The 18303-nt window shown below is 42.9% G+C and overlaps 1 long non-coding RNA gene across 3 annotated transcripts in view; it reads right to left on the bottom strand.

Annotated features, from left to right (window-relative positions):
* Positions 1 to 314: 314 nt before the first annotated feature.
* Positions 315 to 18303, bottom strand: part of LOC142244561 (uncharacterized) — a 290422-nt gene continuing 272433 nt past the window's right edge. The window contains exons 6-7 of one of the 3 annotated variants that reach the window (XR_012724591.1): positions 3318 to 3455; positions 315 to 872 (exon numbers count right to left, since the gene is read on the bottom strand). This is a non-coding gene — a long non-coding RNA (uncharacterized LOC142244561). Of the gene's footprint in view, positions 873 to 908; positions 1076 to 3128; positions 3193 to 3317; positions 3456 to 18303 lie in introns of those variants that run through there. The other 2 variants (XR_012724589.1, XR_012724590.1) reach the window with 2 other exon arrangements.

Raw genomic sequence — 18303 nt, 5'->3', positions numbered from 1 at the left:
TTTCCCTTTTTTTGTGATGTATTTTATACATATATATTTCTAGTTTATATTCGCTGTTGTGTAAATTTTTTTCAAACCTTTAAAACAAAAAACAAAAACAAAAAAACCTTCAACAGAAAAAAAAACAAACCCACACACACATTATATCTGTGCATCTGTGGAGTACTGTCCTGATGGCGGCCCTGACCTCCACCCAGCCCATTACCCCGCTAATAACGGTATGCAGAATTCATTAAAGCAGGACACAAGTTTGAAGCAAAAGAACATTTTATTATAATCAAATCAAATAACGTAAACAATAAAATAAACCCTACGACATTATAAATAATAAAACAAAATAAACCAACAAAAAAACTACAAATTTTGATAGTAAGAAGCAGAGTCGCCATATTGATGCCTTGGCGGACTAAAGAATGGTGCAGATTGCGGTACTATGGGATACTGCGGGGGGGGGCAAGCTGGAGGTGTTGCGGAGGCTCCATCCTCATCCTTGGCGTGCTGTGTGCTTGTTCCCACGAATATTGGAGACTTGGATCCTGATAGAAGACAGCAGACGGGTCGGTCAGTTTCCCCGCTGCCGCCTTATTCAGCACCTCCAGCATGACCCTTTCCGCATGCACCCTTTGGTTTTCATCCAGCTTACGGAGTCTTTCAACCGTAAGCTGGGCAAATCCACAAATGGCAGGTTTCTTCTGCTGATCCATTATCTGTTTGGCCAAAGCCAAGAGATCTGGTGAAGACGAGGTGGTGGACTTCCTTTTTCTGTATGAGGAGAACCGCCGATGTAAAGGTTCTTCAGCAGTCTCCTCAGAAGTCCCGGCGATGTCGTCGTCTCTGACACATGTTGGTGTTGACACAGCTTCACAACGATCCTGTGGGAACAGGAAAATAATGTTAAAGCAAAACCCAGATATCATGAGCAGCAGTCACATGGATACACATGCCCTAGAAACTAATGTGAGGGGCGGACTAGTACTACAGAATATGAAATGTCATTAAACGGTATGAAAATTGAGTGGGGTGAAACTAGTAAAGGAGTATACTTATCTTCACTGGAAGGGATACATTTTGAAATCTGTAACAGTAATCAGAGAAAACCGTAGTAACTATTTTCAATTTAATAATGTCATGTACATACAAAGTTTCAAAAAGGTACTTACAGTCATGGCCAAAAGTTTTGAGAATGACACCAAAATTATATTTTCACATGATCTGTTGCCCTCTGGTTTTTAATTGTGTTTGTCTGATGTTTACATCACATACAGAAATATAATTGCAATCATATTATGAGTACCAAAAGGTTATATTGACAGTTAGAATGAGTTAATGCAGCAAGTCAATATTTGCAGTGTTGACCCTTCTTCTTCAGGACCTCTGCAATTCTCCCTGGCATGCTCTCAATCAACTTCTGGACCAAATCCTGACTGATAGCTGTCCATTCTTGCATAAGCAATGCTTGCATTTTGCCAGAATTTGTTGGTTTTTGTTTGTCCACCCGTCTCTTGATGATTGCCCACAAGTTATCAATGGGATTAAGATCTGGGGAGTTTCCAGGCCATGGATCCAAAATCTCTATGTTTTGTTCCATGAGCCATTTAGTGATCACCTTTGCTTTATGGCAAGGTGCTCCATCATGCTGGAAAAGGCATTGTTGGGCGCCAAACTGCTCTTGGACAGTTGGGAGAAGTTGCTCTTGGAGGACATTCTGGTACCATTCTTTATTCATGGCTGTGTATTTAGGCACGACTGTGAGTGAGCCGATTCCCTTGGCTGAGAAGCAACCCCACACATGAATTGTTTCAGAATGCTTAACAGTTGGCATGAGACAAGACTGGTGGTAGCGCTCACCTCTTCTTCTCCTAATAAGCTGTTTTCCAGATGTTCCAAACAATCAAAAAAGGGGATTCATCTGAGAAAATGATTTTACCCCAGTCCTCAGCAGTCCACTCCCTGTACCTTTTGCAGAATATCAGTCAGTCCCTGATGTTTTTTTCCTGGAGAGAAGTGGCTTCTTTGCTGCCCTCCTTGAAACCAGGCCTTGCTCAAGCTGTCTCCGCCTCACAGTGCATGCAGAAGCACTCACACCAGCCTGCTGCCATTGCTGAGCTAGCTCGGCACTGCTGGTAGTCCGATCCCGCAGCTGAAACAGTTTTAAGATACGGTCCTGGCGTTTGCTAGTCCTTCTTGGGCACCCTGGAGCCTTTTTGGCAACAATGGAAGAACTCTCCTTGAAGTTCTTGATGATGCGATAGATTGTTGACTGAGGTGCAATCTTTGTAGCTGCGATACTCTTCCCTGTTAGGCCATTTTTGTGCAGAGCAATGATGGCTGCACGTGTTTCTTTAGAGATAACCATGATTAACTGAAGAGAAACAATAATACCAAGCACCAGCCTCCTTTTAAAGTGTCCAGTGGTGTCATTCTTACTTAATCATGACTGACTGATCGCCAGCCCTGTCCTCATCAACACCCACACCTGTGTTAATGGAACAATCACTAAAACAGTGTTAGCTGCTCCTTTTAAGGCAGGAATGCAATGATGTTGAAATGTGTTTTGGGGGTTAAAGTTCATTTTCTTAGCCAATATTGACTTTGCAAGTAATTGTTGTTAAGCTGATCACTCTTTATGACATTCTGGAGTATATGCAAATTGCCATTAGAAAAACTTAAGCAGTAGACTTTGTAAAAATTAATATTTGTAGCATTCTCAAAACTTTTGGCCATGACTGTAGGTGTAAACACCATGCCTCTATCAAGGTCTGAGTCATTGCTGTGTGACAAGTCCCAACGACCACCGAGGTCGTTATATGGATCGTTGCTCCGTCGTTGCTTAAAACTACATGTTTGACAGCTCACTAGCGATCATGTAACGACTTAGCAAGAATCCTGATAAGGTAAGATCGTTGTCGTGATCGTTGGAACGTCGCTATGTGTGACGGGACTTTTAGTCACAGAAGAATGATATTACCTCTATGAGTGACATTGTCAGTGATTTGCTCAAAACAGTCTGCCTAGTCACAAATGCCTAAAAGGGATCATTTTTGGACCGTTTTTTTGTTTAAAATGAAAAGTCTGTCAGTGCACTGTGTTAATAAATAGACTGTTGGTTATTACTGGGTTACCATCTATTTCTATAGTGAGATGAATTTGACGTTACTTAGAGCTGGGTTGGGGTTGAATATTCTGGAAGACCTGTGCAGAACACAAACACAAACTGATAGTCTCAACATATTCAATATAACTGAACGTAACCTTTTAGGAATACAACCTAAACCCTCCCAGCACCCAAAGTGTAATCCCATCAAATACTGGTTTACCTGTGTCTTGTGTTACATTGTGGTCAATGTACTTAATCTCCATGGAAACTCTCCTCAGCATCGCGTTGCCATTCACTTAGCCTTCAACCTTCCTATTGTCAAGTTGAGTAAATTGGTAGTAAGTGGCCACATGCATTTCTGCTACAAATGAGATACAGGAAACTAATCTAAGAAAACATTGTATATATACATGATGATATCTATACTGATCCTGAGACATCTAAACAATGCTTAAAGATAGACAATTACATGAGTAAATGCATTGGTTATACAGAGAGCAGTATACAGCAAAAGATAATACACACAGCTCTTTTGTGCGGTAATTGCATGCAGACCATCTTTTATAAACTCGGATGCTTATTATCCAGAGTTCTGCCTTCAGTTTCTGCAGCAAACAACAGCTACCTGATGTTACCATTGTCTGCTCTCATAATAGCTCTCACAGCAGCTGTATCTGTTACCCAAAGGGTCCTTCTTTTTCTCAGGTCTCTCAGATATTTAATAGCAGTGAAGCAATCCTGACCCTCCTATTGCTGTCACTGGTCTGACTAAGGGCCTGTTTACACTGCATGGTCCCAGACGATCAGCCATATACAAGCCGATAAGAACTCTTTAGACAAGACAAACTGCAATTCTATAATTGTTAATATTATTGTTCTGTGGGCATAGAATATGTTCATAGTATCATAGTTTTTAAGGTTGAAGGGAGACTCTAAGTCCATCTAGTTCAACCTGTAGCCTAACATGTTGATCCAGAGGAAAGCAAAAAAACCCCAATGTGGCGAACAAGTTCCAGTGGGGAAAAAATTTCCTTCCTGACTCCACATCCGGCAATCAGACTAGTTCCCTGGATCAATACCCTGTCATAAAATCTAATATACATAACTGGTAATATTAAATTTTTCAAGAAAGGCATCCAGGCTCTGCTTAAATGTTAGTAGTGAATCACTCATTACAACATCATGCGGCAGAGAGTTCCAGTCTCACTGCTCGTACAGTAAAGAATCCTCGTCTGTGATTATGATTAAACCTTCTTTCCTCAAGACGTAGCGGATGCCCCCGTGTTCCAGTCGCAGACCTAGGTGTAAAAATATCTTTGGAAAGGTCTCTGTACTGTCCCCTCATATATTTATACATTGTGATTAGATCCCCCCTAAGCCTTCGTTTTTCCAAACTAAATAACCCCAAGTTTAATAACCTGTCTTGGTATTGCAGCCCACCCATTCCTCTAATATTCTTGGTCGCTCTTCTCTGCACCCTCTCCAGTTCAGCTATGTCCTTCTTATATATCGGTGACCAGAATTGTACACCGTATTCTAAGTGCGGTCGCACTAGTGACTTGTACAGAGGTAGAACTATATTTTTTTCATGAACACTTATACCTCTTTTAATACATCCCATTATTTTATTAGCCCTGGCAGCAGTTGCCTGACACTGTCCACTAAAGTGAAGTTTACCATCCACCCATACACCCAAGTCTTTTTCTGTGTCTGTTTTACCCAGTGTTCTACAATTAAGTACATAATCATAAATGTTATTTCCTCTACCCAAGTGCATGACCTTACATTTATCTACATTAATCTTCAATTGCCACTTCTCAGCCCAATCCTCCAATTTACATAAATCTCCCTGTAATATAAAATTATCCTCCTCTGTATTGATTACCCTGCATAGTTTAGTATCATCTGCAAATATTGAAATTCTACTCCGCATGCCCCCAACAAGGTCATTTATAAATATGTTGAAAAGAAGCGGGCCCAATACTGACCCCTGTGGTACCCCACTATGAACTGAGACCCAGTCCGAGTACGTACCATTAATAACCACCCTTTGTTTCCTATCACTGAGCCAGTTTTTAACCCAGTTACACATATTTTCCCCTATCCCCATTATTCTCATTTTATGTACCAACCTTTTGTGTGGCACCGTATCAAAAGCTTTTGAAAAGTCCATATACACAACATCCACTGCATTTCCCTGGTCCAGGCTTGAACTTACCTCATCATAGAAGCTGATCAAATTAGTTTGACAGGATCGATCCCTCATAAACCCATGTTGATACTCTGTCATAAGGTTATTTTTCTTGAGATACTCCAGTATAGCATCTCTCAAGAAACCCTCAAGGATTTTACCAACCGTAGAGGTTAAACTTACCGGCCTATAATTTCCCGGCTCAGTTTTTGTCCCCTTTTTGAATATTGGCACCACATTTGCTATGCGCCAGTCCTGCGGTACCGACCCTGTTATTAAGGAATCTGAGAAGATTAAAAATAATGGTCTATCTATCACAGAACTCAATTCCTGTAGTACTCTGGGGTGTATGCCATCCGGGCCCGGAGATTTGTCAACCTTAGTGATTTCGAGGCGGCGGCGTACTTCCTGCTGGGTTAAGCAGGTAATATTCAAGGGTGAATTTATGGTATCACTGGTCATGTCATCTGCCATGGCATTTTCTTGTATAAAAACCGTAGAAAAAAGTCATTCAGCAGGTTGGCTTTACCCTCATCCCCTTCCACCATTTCACCAAGACTATTTTTAAGAGGGCCAACACTATCGCTTTTCAGTTTTTTACTGTTTATGTAGTTAAAGAATATTTTAGGATTATTTTTACTTTCTCTCGCAATGAGTCTCTCTGTCTCAAACTTAGCTAACTTAATTTGCTTTTTACATATTTTATTTAATTTTCTATAATTATATAATGCCTCATCACTACCTACCCTCTTTAATTCTTTTAAGGCTTTCTGTTTTTCTTTTATTGCTTCCCTTACAGCTCTATTTAGCCATAGGGGTTTCCTCCTATTTCTAGCATGTTTGTTCCCATAGGGTATATTTTCTGCACAAGCCCTATTCAGGATGCTCATAAAAGTCTCCCATTTGCTTTGTGTACTTTTATTACTTAGTACATCATCCCAGTTTATTGCACTAAGATCATCTCTCAACCGTTTAAAATTTGCTTTCCTGAAGTTTAGTGTCCTTGTAGCCCCTCTACTAGACATCTTACTAAAGAATACATGAAAACTTATTATTTTGTGATCACTATTCCCCAAGTAACCCCCAACTTGTATATTTGATATGCGGTCTGGCTATTGGTTAGTACAAGGTCTAGTAGTGCTCCCCCTCTTGTGGGGTCCTGTACCATTTGTGAAAGGTAATTATCTTTCATTGTTATCAAAAATCTATTTCCTTTGCTGGAACTACAAGTTTCTGTTCCCCAATTTATATCAGGATAGTTAAAGTCCCCCATAATAATTACCTCTCCGAGACTCGCTGCTTTATCAATTTGCTTTATGAGGAGATTCTCTACCTCTTCCATAATATTCGGCGTCTTATAACACACCCCTATCAGTATTTTATTATTCATTCTCCCCCCCCTTATCTCCACCCATAGGGACTCTACATTCTCAGTACCCTCACATATGTTGTCACGCAGGATGGGTTTTAAGGATGATTTTACATATAGACACACACCTCCCCCTCGCTTATTTATATGGTCATTCCTGAATAGGCTATAACCCTGTAAATTAACAGCCCAGTCATAGCTCTCATCCAGCCATGTCTCTGATATCCCCACTATATCATAATTTTCTTCCAACAATATTAATTCTAATTCCTCCACCTTATTTGTGAGGCTTCGGGCATTAGTGTACATGCACGTTACGTATGACTCTGTACCTGTATTCCTGCTTACTGTATTAACTGTCCTAACCCTTCCCCCCGTACACCCCCAATTTCATTACTTGTGCCCTGGTCACTATCTGCACTACATTCCCCTTCTATAAAGTGAATACCCTCGCCCCCCATTCCTAGTTTAAACACTCCTCCAACCTTTTAGCCATTTTCTGCCCCAGCAGAGCTGCACCCTCCCCATTAAGATGCAGCCCATCCCTAGCATAGAATCTGTAGCCAACTGAAAAGTCGGCCCAATTCTCCAGGAACCCAAAACCCTCTTTCCTACACCAATTCCTGAGCCACCTGTTAACCTCCCTGATCTCCCTTTGCCTCTCTGGTGTGGCTCGTGGCACAGGTAGTATTTCCGAAAATACCACCTTTGAGGTCCATGCTTTAAGCTTACAACCTAATTCCCTGAAATCATCTTTAAGGACCTTCCACCTACCTCTAACTTTGTCATTTGTGCCAATGTGTACAATGACCGCTGGGTCCTCCCCAGCCCCTCCCAGTAATCTGTCAACCCGATCAGCGATGTGCCGAACTCGAGCGCCAGGAAGACAACACACTGTTCGGCGATCCCTGTCTTTGTGACAGATTGCCCTATCTGTCCCCCTAATAATTGAGTTCCCCACTACCAGTACCTGTCTTGCCTGCCCTGCACTCCTATTCCCCCCCTTACTGGAGCAGACACTCCTCTGGCGTTCAGAGGTCATGCCTTGCTGCAGCAATGCTACCCCTGTAATGACATCCCCCTCATCTGCCAAGTTTGCAAACCTATTGGGGTGTGTCAGTTCAGGACTAGCCTTCCTAGCACTTTTCCCTTTACCCCCCCTTCTAACTGTCACCCAGCTACCTACCTCACCGTCCTGCCGCTCCCTACTACGATCCTCCCCCACATCTGACCCAGCAAGCTGCTGCTCAGTGAGCAGCAAACTCCTTTCCATATTGCTAATGCATCTCAGAGTTGCCAGCTGCTCATTTAGATCCAGTATCTGGGCTTCCAAATGTGCAACTTGCGCACATCTCGAACAACAGTATGCACCCTCGAACGGCTTTTCAAGGACTGCATACATGAGACAAGATGTACACTGGATCGCATTAGCAATAGTGGAGCACATTTTCTAATGGTGATAGCAGTAAACAAATGTTAAGTAATTAAACAACTAAAGGCCCCGTCACACTAAGCAACATCGCTAGCAACATCGCTGCTAACGAACAACTTTTGTGACGTTGCTAGCGATGTTGCTGTGTGTGACATCCAGCAACAACCTGGCCCCTGCTGTGAGGTCGTTGGTTGTTGCTGAATGTCCTGGGCCATTTTTTAGTTGTTGCTGTCCTGCTGTGAAGCACAGATCGCTGTGTGTGACAGCGAGACAGCAACAACTAAATGTGCAGGCAGCAGGAGCCGGCTTCTGCGGAGGCTGGTAACCACAGTAAACATCGGGTAACCAAGAAGCCCTGTCCTTGGTTACCCGATATTTACCTTTGTTACCAGCCTCCTCCGCTCTCACTGCCTGTGCTGCCGGCTCCTGCTCTGTGCACATGTAGCTGCAGCACACATTGGGTTAATTAACCCGATGTGTGCTGTAACTAGGAGAGCAAGGAGCCAGCGCTAAGCATTGTGCGCTGCTCCCTGCTATGTGCACATTTAGCTGCAGCACACATCGGGTTAATTAACCCGATGTGTGCTGTAACTAGGAGAGCAAGGAGCCAGCGCTCAGTGTGCGCTGCTCCCTGCTCTCTGCACGTGTAGCTGCGTGCACTGGTAACCAAGGTAAATATCGGGTTGGTTACCCGATATTTACCTTAGTTACCAAGCGCAGCATCTTCCACGCGGCGCTGGGGGCTGGTCACTGGTTGCTGGTGAGCTCACCAGCAACTTGTGTAGCGACGCTCCAGCGATCCCTGCCAGGTCAGGTTGCTGGTGGGATCGCTGGAGCGTCGCAGTGTGACATCTCACCAGCAACCTCCTAGCAACTTACCAGCGATCCCTATCGTTGTTGGGATCGCTGGTAAGTTGCTTAGTGTGACTGGACCTTAAATACAAACAATTCTACTCACACTTACTTTTGCTCACACTTTGCTCACTCACGCTCACAATGAAGAAGATAGGCTAAAATTTGCGCGCCGCTAGGCGCGCGGTTTTCAGAAGTCTTCCTTCCGGCTGTAACGGCCAAAACCCGGTTCTCCTTGAGCTCGCGGTGACTCTTCACTTATCCCAGAAGGCACTGGGAATATGCAAATTATCCTCGCAAGACTCCTTCCCTGGCTTTCAGAAGTCTTCCTTCCGGCTGTAACGGCCAAAACCCGGTTCTCCTTGAGCTCGCGGTGACTCTTCACTTATCCCAGAAGGCACTGGGAATATGCAAATTATCCTCGCAAGACTCCTTCCCTGGCTTTCAGAAGTCTTCCTTCCGGCTGTAACGGCCAAAACCCGGTTCTCCTTGAGCTCGCGGTGACTCTTCACTTATCCCAGAAGGCACTGGGAATATGCAAATTATCCTCGCAAGACTCCTTCCCTGGCTTTCAGAAGTCTTCCTTCCGGCTGTAACGGCCAAAACCCGGTTCTCCTTGAGCTCGCGGTGACTCTTTACTTATCCCAGAAGGCACTGGGAATATGCAAATTATCCTCGCAAGACTCCTTCCCTGGCTTTCAGAAGTCTTCTTCCGGCTGTAACAGCCAAAACCCGGTTCTCCTTGAGCTCGCGGTGACTCTTCACTTATCCCAGAAGGCACTGGGAATATGCAAATTATCCTCGCAAGACTCCTTCCCTGGCTTTCAGAAGTCTTCCTTCCGGCTGTAACAGCCAAAACCCGGTTCTCCTTGAGCTCGCGGTGACTCTTCACTTATCCCAGAAGGCACTGGGAATATGCAAATTATCCTCGCAAGACTCCTTCCCTGGCTTTCAGAAGTCTTCCTTCCGGCTGTAACGGCCAAAACCCGGTTCTCCTTGAGCTCGCGGTGACTCTTCACTTATCCCAGAAGGCACTGGGAATATGCAAATTATCCTCGCAAGACTCCTTCCCTGGCTTTCAGAAGTCTTCCTTCCGGCTGTAACGGCCAAAACCCGGTTCTCCTTGAGCTCGCGGTGACTCTTCACTTATCCCAGAAGGCACTGGGAATATGCAAATTATCCTCGCAAGACTCCTTCCCTGGCTTCTGGCAATGTTATTGCCAGAAAATCTCCAGTTTCTACAGAATAATGTGCTGCCGATAATGATGATAAGGCTGCTTAAAAATGCTGACAGCCAACAAGAGTGTTGTGCTCATTTATCAGATCTTTGTCAGCCTGCTTGAAATTGGGAATGAGAATTTCTACAGATGCTTGTTTCTTGATAATTATGCCATCTATAAGGGCCCAATTGCTTGATGTAGCTATACTTGTAGAGGGAAAAATTTAAACTTGTATCAGTAATCAAATGTTTAATAGTCCATTGGGGCTACAACAATCAATTTACAACTTACTTTATTACGTTGCCCGAGATAGTAATTAGGTGTCTTTCTGTCTCTCTCCCACTCTCCCTCTCTCCCACCCTCCCTCTCCTCTCTCACTCTTTCTCTCTGTCTACCTATCTTTGTCTGCCTGTCTCTTTCTGTCTATGTCTCTCTACCTCTGTCTCTCTGTCTTTCTATATGTGTCTCTCTGGCTGTCTCTGTCTGTCTCTATCTCTGTCTGTTTCTATCTTTGTCTGTCTATCTCTCTCAGTCTGTGTCTGTCTGTCTCTCTCTGTCTCTGTCTCGCTGTCTGTCTGTCTCTCTTTCTCCACCGAAATCATATTACCTCACACATAAGTTTCTTATACTAAGAATGTTCTTCATTGCCTATAACAACCATTCAGATCCTATTAATGACCTGTAGCTCCCAGCTCCATTGACTTTAATGTAAGCAGGTTTTTTGGCGAATAACTGTAAAGCACAGGATTAAATGCTCCCCTCAAAACATAGTCTATGACGTTCGCTGAGTCAAATGAGGTGACTGTGCAAAATTTCGTGATTGTAAATGTGATGGTGCGGATTCCTTTAGCGGACATACATACACACACACACACTCAGCTTTATATGTTAGACTAGCTGTAGTACCCGGGCGTTGCCCGGGATAGTAACTGTCTCTCTGTCTCTCTCCCAGTCTATGTCTGTGTGTCGCTGTCTGTCTGTGTCTCTGTCTTTCTTTGTCTGTCTGTGTCTATGTCTCTGTCTTTCTGTTTCTATCTCTCTGTCTGTATTTGTATCATTCTGTCTCCATCTCTGTGTCTATCTGTCTCTATCTCTGTGTCTGTCTCTATGTCTGTGTCTGTCTCTCTCTTTCCCCGTCTGTCTCTTTCCAGGTCTGTTGTCTCTTTCCAAGTCTATCTCTTTCCCCATCTATCTCTTTCCCCATCTGTCTCTTTCCCCATCTGTCTCTTTCCCTGTCTGTCTCTTTCCAGGTCTGTCTATTTCCAGGTCTGTCTCTTTGCCCGTCTGTCTCTTTCCCCTCTGTCACTGTCTGTCCCTCTCTCTGTTTGTGTCTCTCTCTCTATCCGTCTCCCCACCGACATCATATTACCTCACATATAAGCTTCTTATACCAACAGTTTATTTTGTTCCTATAGCAACCACTGACAGTTGCTATTAATAGCCTGTAGCTGCCACCTCCATTCAGTTTAATGGAGGCAGGATTTTGGAGAGTAACTGTTAAGTGCGGGGTTAAATTTTCCCGTCAAAACATAGTCTATGACGTTCCCTGGGTCACATGGGGCATCTGTGCAAAATTTCTTGATTGTAAATGCGACGGTGCGGATTCCTATAGCGGACATACACACACACACACACACACACACACACGTACACCCAGCTTTATATATTAGATTAACTGAATAAAATACATTTACCTTTCTCATCATATTCTGCTTTAATTTGCCCATCTTTTGGATGCAGCTAACAAGTACTGCTAAGGCCAGGTTCTGGACAGAATCACTCTCCTACCCCTCTCTCCAGCTCCCAACTGATAATACAGTAGTACTTTTTTAAGCTCACCATACACTGCAGAGAACTGTCAGCTGATCATTAGGTTGATAGTTTTCTTCCCTGACCTCCCATAGACAAGATAGCTCTCTCTGCCAAACACTTCTGTGTTCTCTATAAGAGAGCCAGTGCCAAACACCTCTAAAGTGGCTAATCTCTTATAGAATAAAGATTGGCAGTCTGAATTCGGATATGCTGGATCGTTCTGTCCCTTGACATCATCACTCAGGAGACAGTCTAAAGCCCGCTTTAAACGCTGCAATATATCTTACAATGTGTTGGCGGGGTCACGTCGTAAGTGACGCACATCCGGCATTGTAAGTTACATTGCAGTGTGTGACAGGTACGTGCGATTGCGATTGAGCGTTAAAACGTTCATCGCATGCACATCGTTCATTTCTCTAGAATTGAACGTCAGATTGTTCAACATTCCAGGGGTAGCGCACATCGCAGTGTGTGACGATGAACAGATCTTACCTGCGTCCTGCGGCTCCCGGCCCACAATGCGGAAGGAAGAAGGTGGGCGGGATGTTTACGTCATGCTCAGCTCCGCCCCTCCGCTTCTATTGGCCGGCTGCCGCGTGACGTCGATGTGACGCCGAACGTCCCTCCCACTCCAGGAAGTGGACGTTTACCGCCCACATCGAGGTCGTATGGAAGGTAAGTACGTGTGACGGGGGTTAATAGTTTGTGCGGCACGTTCAGCAAATTGAACGTGCTGCACATACGATGGGGCGTTATCGTATGCAAAATTGCAACGTGTAAAGCAGGCTTAATACACATTAGACTCTTGGTCGAATCATTTCTATTGGCTGCTATGAATAAAGCACCACTATGCAAAGCAGTGGTGGACACCCTGAGCAAGAACAGTATAAAGGCCCTTAGCAGTACAATGACATCATCATGCATAATTCCACCTGCTTTGAGGGTAGAACTGGGCCTCCTCACCCTTTGAGCCTAGGGTGTCTGCACAGGTTCCACCTATGATATGTCCGCCCCTAATGAATGTGGCTTTGGAAAGAGTGACAGCATTTGTGTCCACCAGCTCATTAGGTGGATGTGCATATCGCTTTACACTTTGAACACTTGATGGCACAATACATGAGTATTCTAAAGGAATGCTCACACAATGATTTTTTCATTTACACTATAACTGTATTGACTGTGTAACTAAGCAAATGTAATTCCGCAACCCCATACATGTGAATAATGTTTTTGCAACTCTATTCTTTTGCATGGGAAATTTTCAACAAACAATATTAATAATGCCCCCATAGGAAAAAATGACACCAAAGGAAAAAATAGCCTGCAACTTAATTTCATTCAAATTCCACAGTCAAAACATGATTAGCACCACCAAATGAAAATATACTAATATAGATATACTACTAAATCTTAACTAAGATATGGTATTTGTCCATTTAGATATGCAACATATTAATTTAATAACTCACCTTCATTTTATATTTGTTTTATGCTCTATATTTGCTTTAACTCAGTCTTCTCAATCTTCTAATTTGTATTGTTGGTACAACAGTCTACTATATATATATTAAGCAAAGGAAGAAAAAAGGAACGGCACTCACCGGTAGTTGCTGTGAAGTGTTCAGATTTATTTCATGGTCAGAGGATACATGCTTCAGCGTTACAGGGAGGGAATGAGGATGGTTAGCACAAAAAGACTACGGCCGTTTCGCCCCTGTAGGTGGGGCTTCAACGGGTCTTACCTACAGGGGCGAAACGGCCGTAGTCTTTTTGTGCTAACCATCCTCATTCCCTCCCTGTAACGCCGAAGCATGTATCCTCTGACCATGAAATAAATCTGAACACTTCACCTTTGCTTAATGTTCTATGCTCTGATGCTTTTGGAACAAGCACCCCGCAGCTGTATTCAGTATAGTCCGACCTGGAAGTCTCCTCTGGTCGCAGCAGAGATCAATAGCACCGTGTGTGCTTTCCACAACTAGCTGCTGATTGTTTGATGTAGACAGTCCTCAGTGAAAGTAGTGCCCCGCAAATCCTTCTTGCTACTACTACTATATATATATAATAGTGGAGACGTTTATCTAGTACTTATTTTGTAGCCTTACAAATGGTATTGTTTACGTATTATTGGCATGCCTCAAGATTTGAACTTGCAATTTTCTGTGCTGTGATCTGTTTCCCTCTCCACTGAGGCATAGTCAGGTTCAGTCTCTGTCCAAGTTCTGATCTTCTTTTGTTTTGTGTTCAGTCCTTTTCTGCCAGCAGGTGTTTCCCATGCTGTACTTCAGCCTGCCCTATACCTGGCGGGTGTAATTATTTAATGGTTCACCTGGCATCTCTGGTGATATTTTGATGTGGATCCTGCTTTGAGCTACAGCTTTTCGGCCTAGTGTTACTCCCTGACAGATTATCTAATTTGGTTTTACTTATTTTTTACACTGCAGTTCCCCCGGATTCTTTAGGAGGTAGGTGATACCCTCGATGGCCGATTAGGAATCTAAAGTCCGAGCGATCATCTTAGTCACCCAGTTAGGGTTGTTTCAGTCTGCACAGGGGTCTTTTGAGAATGCGAAACTGGGACCTCTAGTCTGTGCAAGAGCTGGGCAGGTCAGTTGTACTTGTTTTGAGTGAGACCTTATTTTATTTTTTTATGTGTGCAATATCGTGCACGTTATCATCCTGTCTTGAAAATGAACCTTTCACAATATTTTTTATTTTAAACTGTACATATCAGTAAAAAAGCCAGAGGTGGTAATTAAACGTTTTGCTTTGTTTTCCACAGCATTATTGAGACATGGTGCTTTTGAAGTTACATGTACAGCCATGGCCAAAAGTTTTGAGAATGACACCAAAATTATATTTTCACATGATCTGTTGCCCTCTGGTTTTTAATTGTGTTTGTCTGATGTTTACATCACATACAGAAATATAATTGCAATCATATTATGAGTACCAAAAGGTTATATTGACAGTTAGAATGAGTTAATGCAGCAAGTCAATATTTGCAGTGTTGACCCTTCTTCTTCAGGACCTCTGCAATTCTCCCTGGCATGCTCTCAATCAACTTCTGGACCAAATCCTGACTGATAGCTGTCCATTCTTGCATAAGCAATGCTTGCATTTTGCCAGAATTTGTTGGTTTTTGTTTGTCCACCCGTGTCTTGATGATTGCCCACAAGTTCTCAATGGGATTAAGATCTGGGGAGTTTCCAGGCCATGGACCCAAAATCTCTATGTTTTGTTCCATGAGCCATTTAGTGATCACCTTTGCTTTATGGCAAGGTGCTCCATCATGCTGGAAAAGGCATTGTTGGGCGCCAAACTGCTCTTGGACAGTTGGGAGAAGTTGCTCTTGGAGGACATTCTGGTACCATTCTTTATTCATGGCTGTGTTTTTAGGCAAGACTGTGAGTGAGCCGATTCCCTTGGCTGAGAAGCAACCCCACACATGAATCGTTTCAGGATGCTTAATAGTTGGCATGAGACAAGACTGGTAGTAGCGCTCACCTCTTCTTCTCCTAATAAGCTGTTTTCCAGATGTCCCAAACAATCGAAAAGGGGATTCATCTGAGAAAATGACTTTACCCCAGTCCTCAGCAGTCCACTCCCTGTACCTTTTGCAAAATATCAGTCGGTCCCTGATGTTTTATCTGGAGAGAAGTGGCTTCTTTGCTGCCCTCCTTGAAACCAGGCCTTGCTCAAGCAGTCTCCGCCTCACAGCGCGTGCAGAAGCACTCACACCAGCCTGCTGCCATTGCTGGTAGTCCGATCCCGCAGCTAAAACAGTTTTAAGATACGGTCCTGGCGTTTGCTGGTCCTTCTTGGGTGCCCTGGAGCCTTTTTGGCAACAATGGAAGCTCTCTCCTTGATGTTCTTGATGATGTGATAGATTGTTGACTGAGGTGCAACCTTTGTAGCTGCGATACTCTTCCCTGTTAGGCCATTTTTGTGCAGAGCAATGATGGCTGCACGTGTTTCTTTAGAGATAACCATGGTTAACTGAAGAGAAACAATGATACCAAGCACCAGCCTCCTTTTAAAGTGTCCAGTGGTGTCATTCTTACTTAATCATGACTGATTGATCGCCAGCCCTGTCCTCATCAACACCCACACCTGTGTTAATGGAACAATCACTAACACAATGTTAGCTGCTCCTTTTAAGGCAGGAATGCAATGATGTTGAAATGTGTTTTGGGGGTTAAAGTTCATTTTCTTAGCCAATATTGACTTTGCAAGTAATTGATGTTAAGCTGATCACTCTTTATGACATTCTGGAGTATATGCAAATTGCCATTAGAAAAACTTAAGCAGTAGACTTTGTAAAAATTAATATTTGTAGCATTCTCAAAACTTTTGGCCATGACTGTAAATTTCCCTTTCAACTACAGTGGCGATAACAGCAATTCTTCTTATGGGGTGTTTAGTTGTTCCCCTTTATGAAGTTTTCCATTTATTAGATGGCAGAATTATATAGGAGGGGGGCAACAATCGCCCGCAGTGAAGGTCAGAACGGGTTTTGTGCATGGCCTGATGGGACTTTTCTCATTTTATCATGCTGGCAGCTCCTCCCTCCAATCACTTAATGTTAATATACCGTAGCTCCGGAAAGAGAGCAGAACTGCACTGTAACGTCATTATAGGGCTGGGAGAGGAGGAGAGTTATAGGCTGTGAACATCCTGCAAGTAGCTTTGTCACCAGCGTTCTGGAACTACTACAGGTATTCCTGTAGTATCACTTAGTAATGTGCATATAAACTTCCAAAGCTCTTATCTTCGCAATGCTGTGGAAAAAAAAAATTAAATCAGCCCATCTGCACATTTTTACTGATGCATACACTTTAAAATATAAAAATATCAAGAAAGGTTTTCTCTAAATTTAAACTACTGCATTAGTAATTCTTGATGCTAGCAAACAGGCAATGAAAATGTTACACATATTGTTTCTTGTGGTGTGTAGCAGAGGAGGAACACACATCTTGTAGTTCGGCAGCTCCTTTTGCTGCTTACAAGTCGAAACTAGTGAGAACAAACCAGAAAGATCAAAGATAGTATTTGCCTTTCAAGACAGTGAATCCACATGGTAACATCCTCTTTCAGCCCTTTTGTTTGTATGTTGTAGCTCTGTAAAGAAAATCACATGAAATAGCTCTCATCTTTCTTGTGTGCTAAAGTATGGCTGTCATTTTATCTGTTAGGAAACAGTGGTTATGCTTTTATATGTTCAAAAATGATGATCTGGCTTTTAGAAATAGGTTCTATATATTTAATAGTGTTACTTGTAAGGTACCGATGTATTACACAGTGGTACACAGAGAACGTCATTATGCAAACGGTTCACAATATAATTTCTCTATCTCAGACACATACACCAGGTCCAGTTTGAGAGAATTAACCAATTCGTTTTTTGGCGTATTAAGCTGGCCAATGCATTAAGGATTTCAGATCGTCATTTTCTGAAAGAATTGTCATTCGTGATTTACCTGTAAAGGTTGTTGTCTTGGATAACAAGGCCATAGGTTAAAACACTATTCTGGACAAAATGATAATTGTCCTGGTCTGGGCATCTATTGACTTTATGCACGTCTGTCATTTGGCATGAATAACTTTTCAACTTCTGCAAGGACGTGACAAAGATTAAAAACAGCCAACATGGCAGGTCAACTTTTCAACAGGTCGACGTCTGTCGCAGTCAACTGTGACACAAAAAGGTTCAGGTCGTTGGCAAAAATTGTATAAATCGTGTGCAAAACACTAGCATATGTCCACTCTCATGATGTATTTTTCAGGTGGGTGCACCTAACCAAGTTTTTCCTTAGAAAAGATGTCTCAGAAAATGCTGTAGCTTTTTCCTAAAACATCTTTTTTGGTCATTTCCTTTGCTCTGTTTCAATTTTTCAACTGCCATCATTTCTCCAGCGTTTTTTGGGTCTCTTTTTTACTTTCATTTTCGGTACATTTTTTAAAAAATTCCAGTAAACAATGAAGAAACCTTTATCATTTTTTAAAACAAAAACACTTGCAAAGCATTAAAAAAAATGCCTGGGTATCTTTTGAGCCTTCCCATTGACTTGAATTGTAAAATATGGAGCATCTTCAGACCTGAAGATGGTCAACTTACATCTTTTAACAACAGCACTGTGTGCACTAGGCGGATTTTACAGCGGATTTTCCGCGGATTTGCTGCATGTTTTGCTGCAGAAAATGTTCATAACCTTTTTGCAGTGATTCACCAGCAAACCCTATGGGGAAAAAAAAAATGCTGTGCGCACTAGGCGGATTTTTAACAGCTACAGGTTTTGCTGCGGGATTCCCGCAGCAAAAAGAATTGCA

The sequence above is a fragment of the Anomaloglossus baeobatrachus genome, chromosome 6, assembly GCF_048569485.1.
Source record: "Anomaloglossus baeobatrachus isolate aAnoBae1 chromosome 6, aAnoBae1.hap1, whole genome shotgun sequence".
NCBI lineage: Eukaryota > Metazoa > Chordata > Amphibia > Anura > Aromobatidae > Anomaloglossus > Anomaloglossus baeobatrachus.
This window is presented reverse-complemented; position numbering and strand designations above follow the sequence as displayed.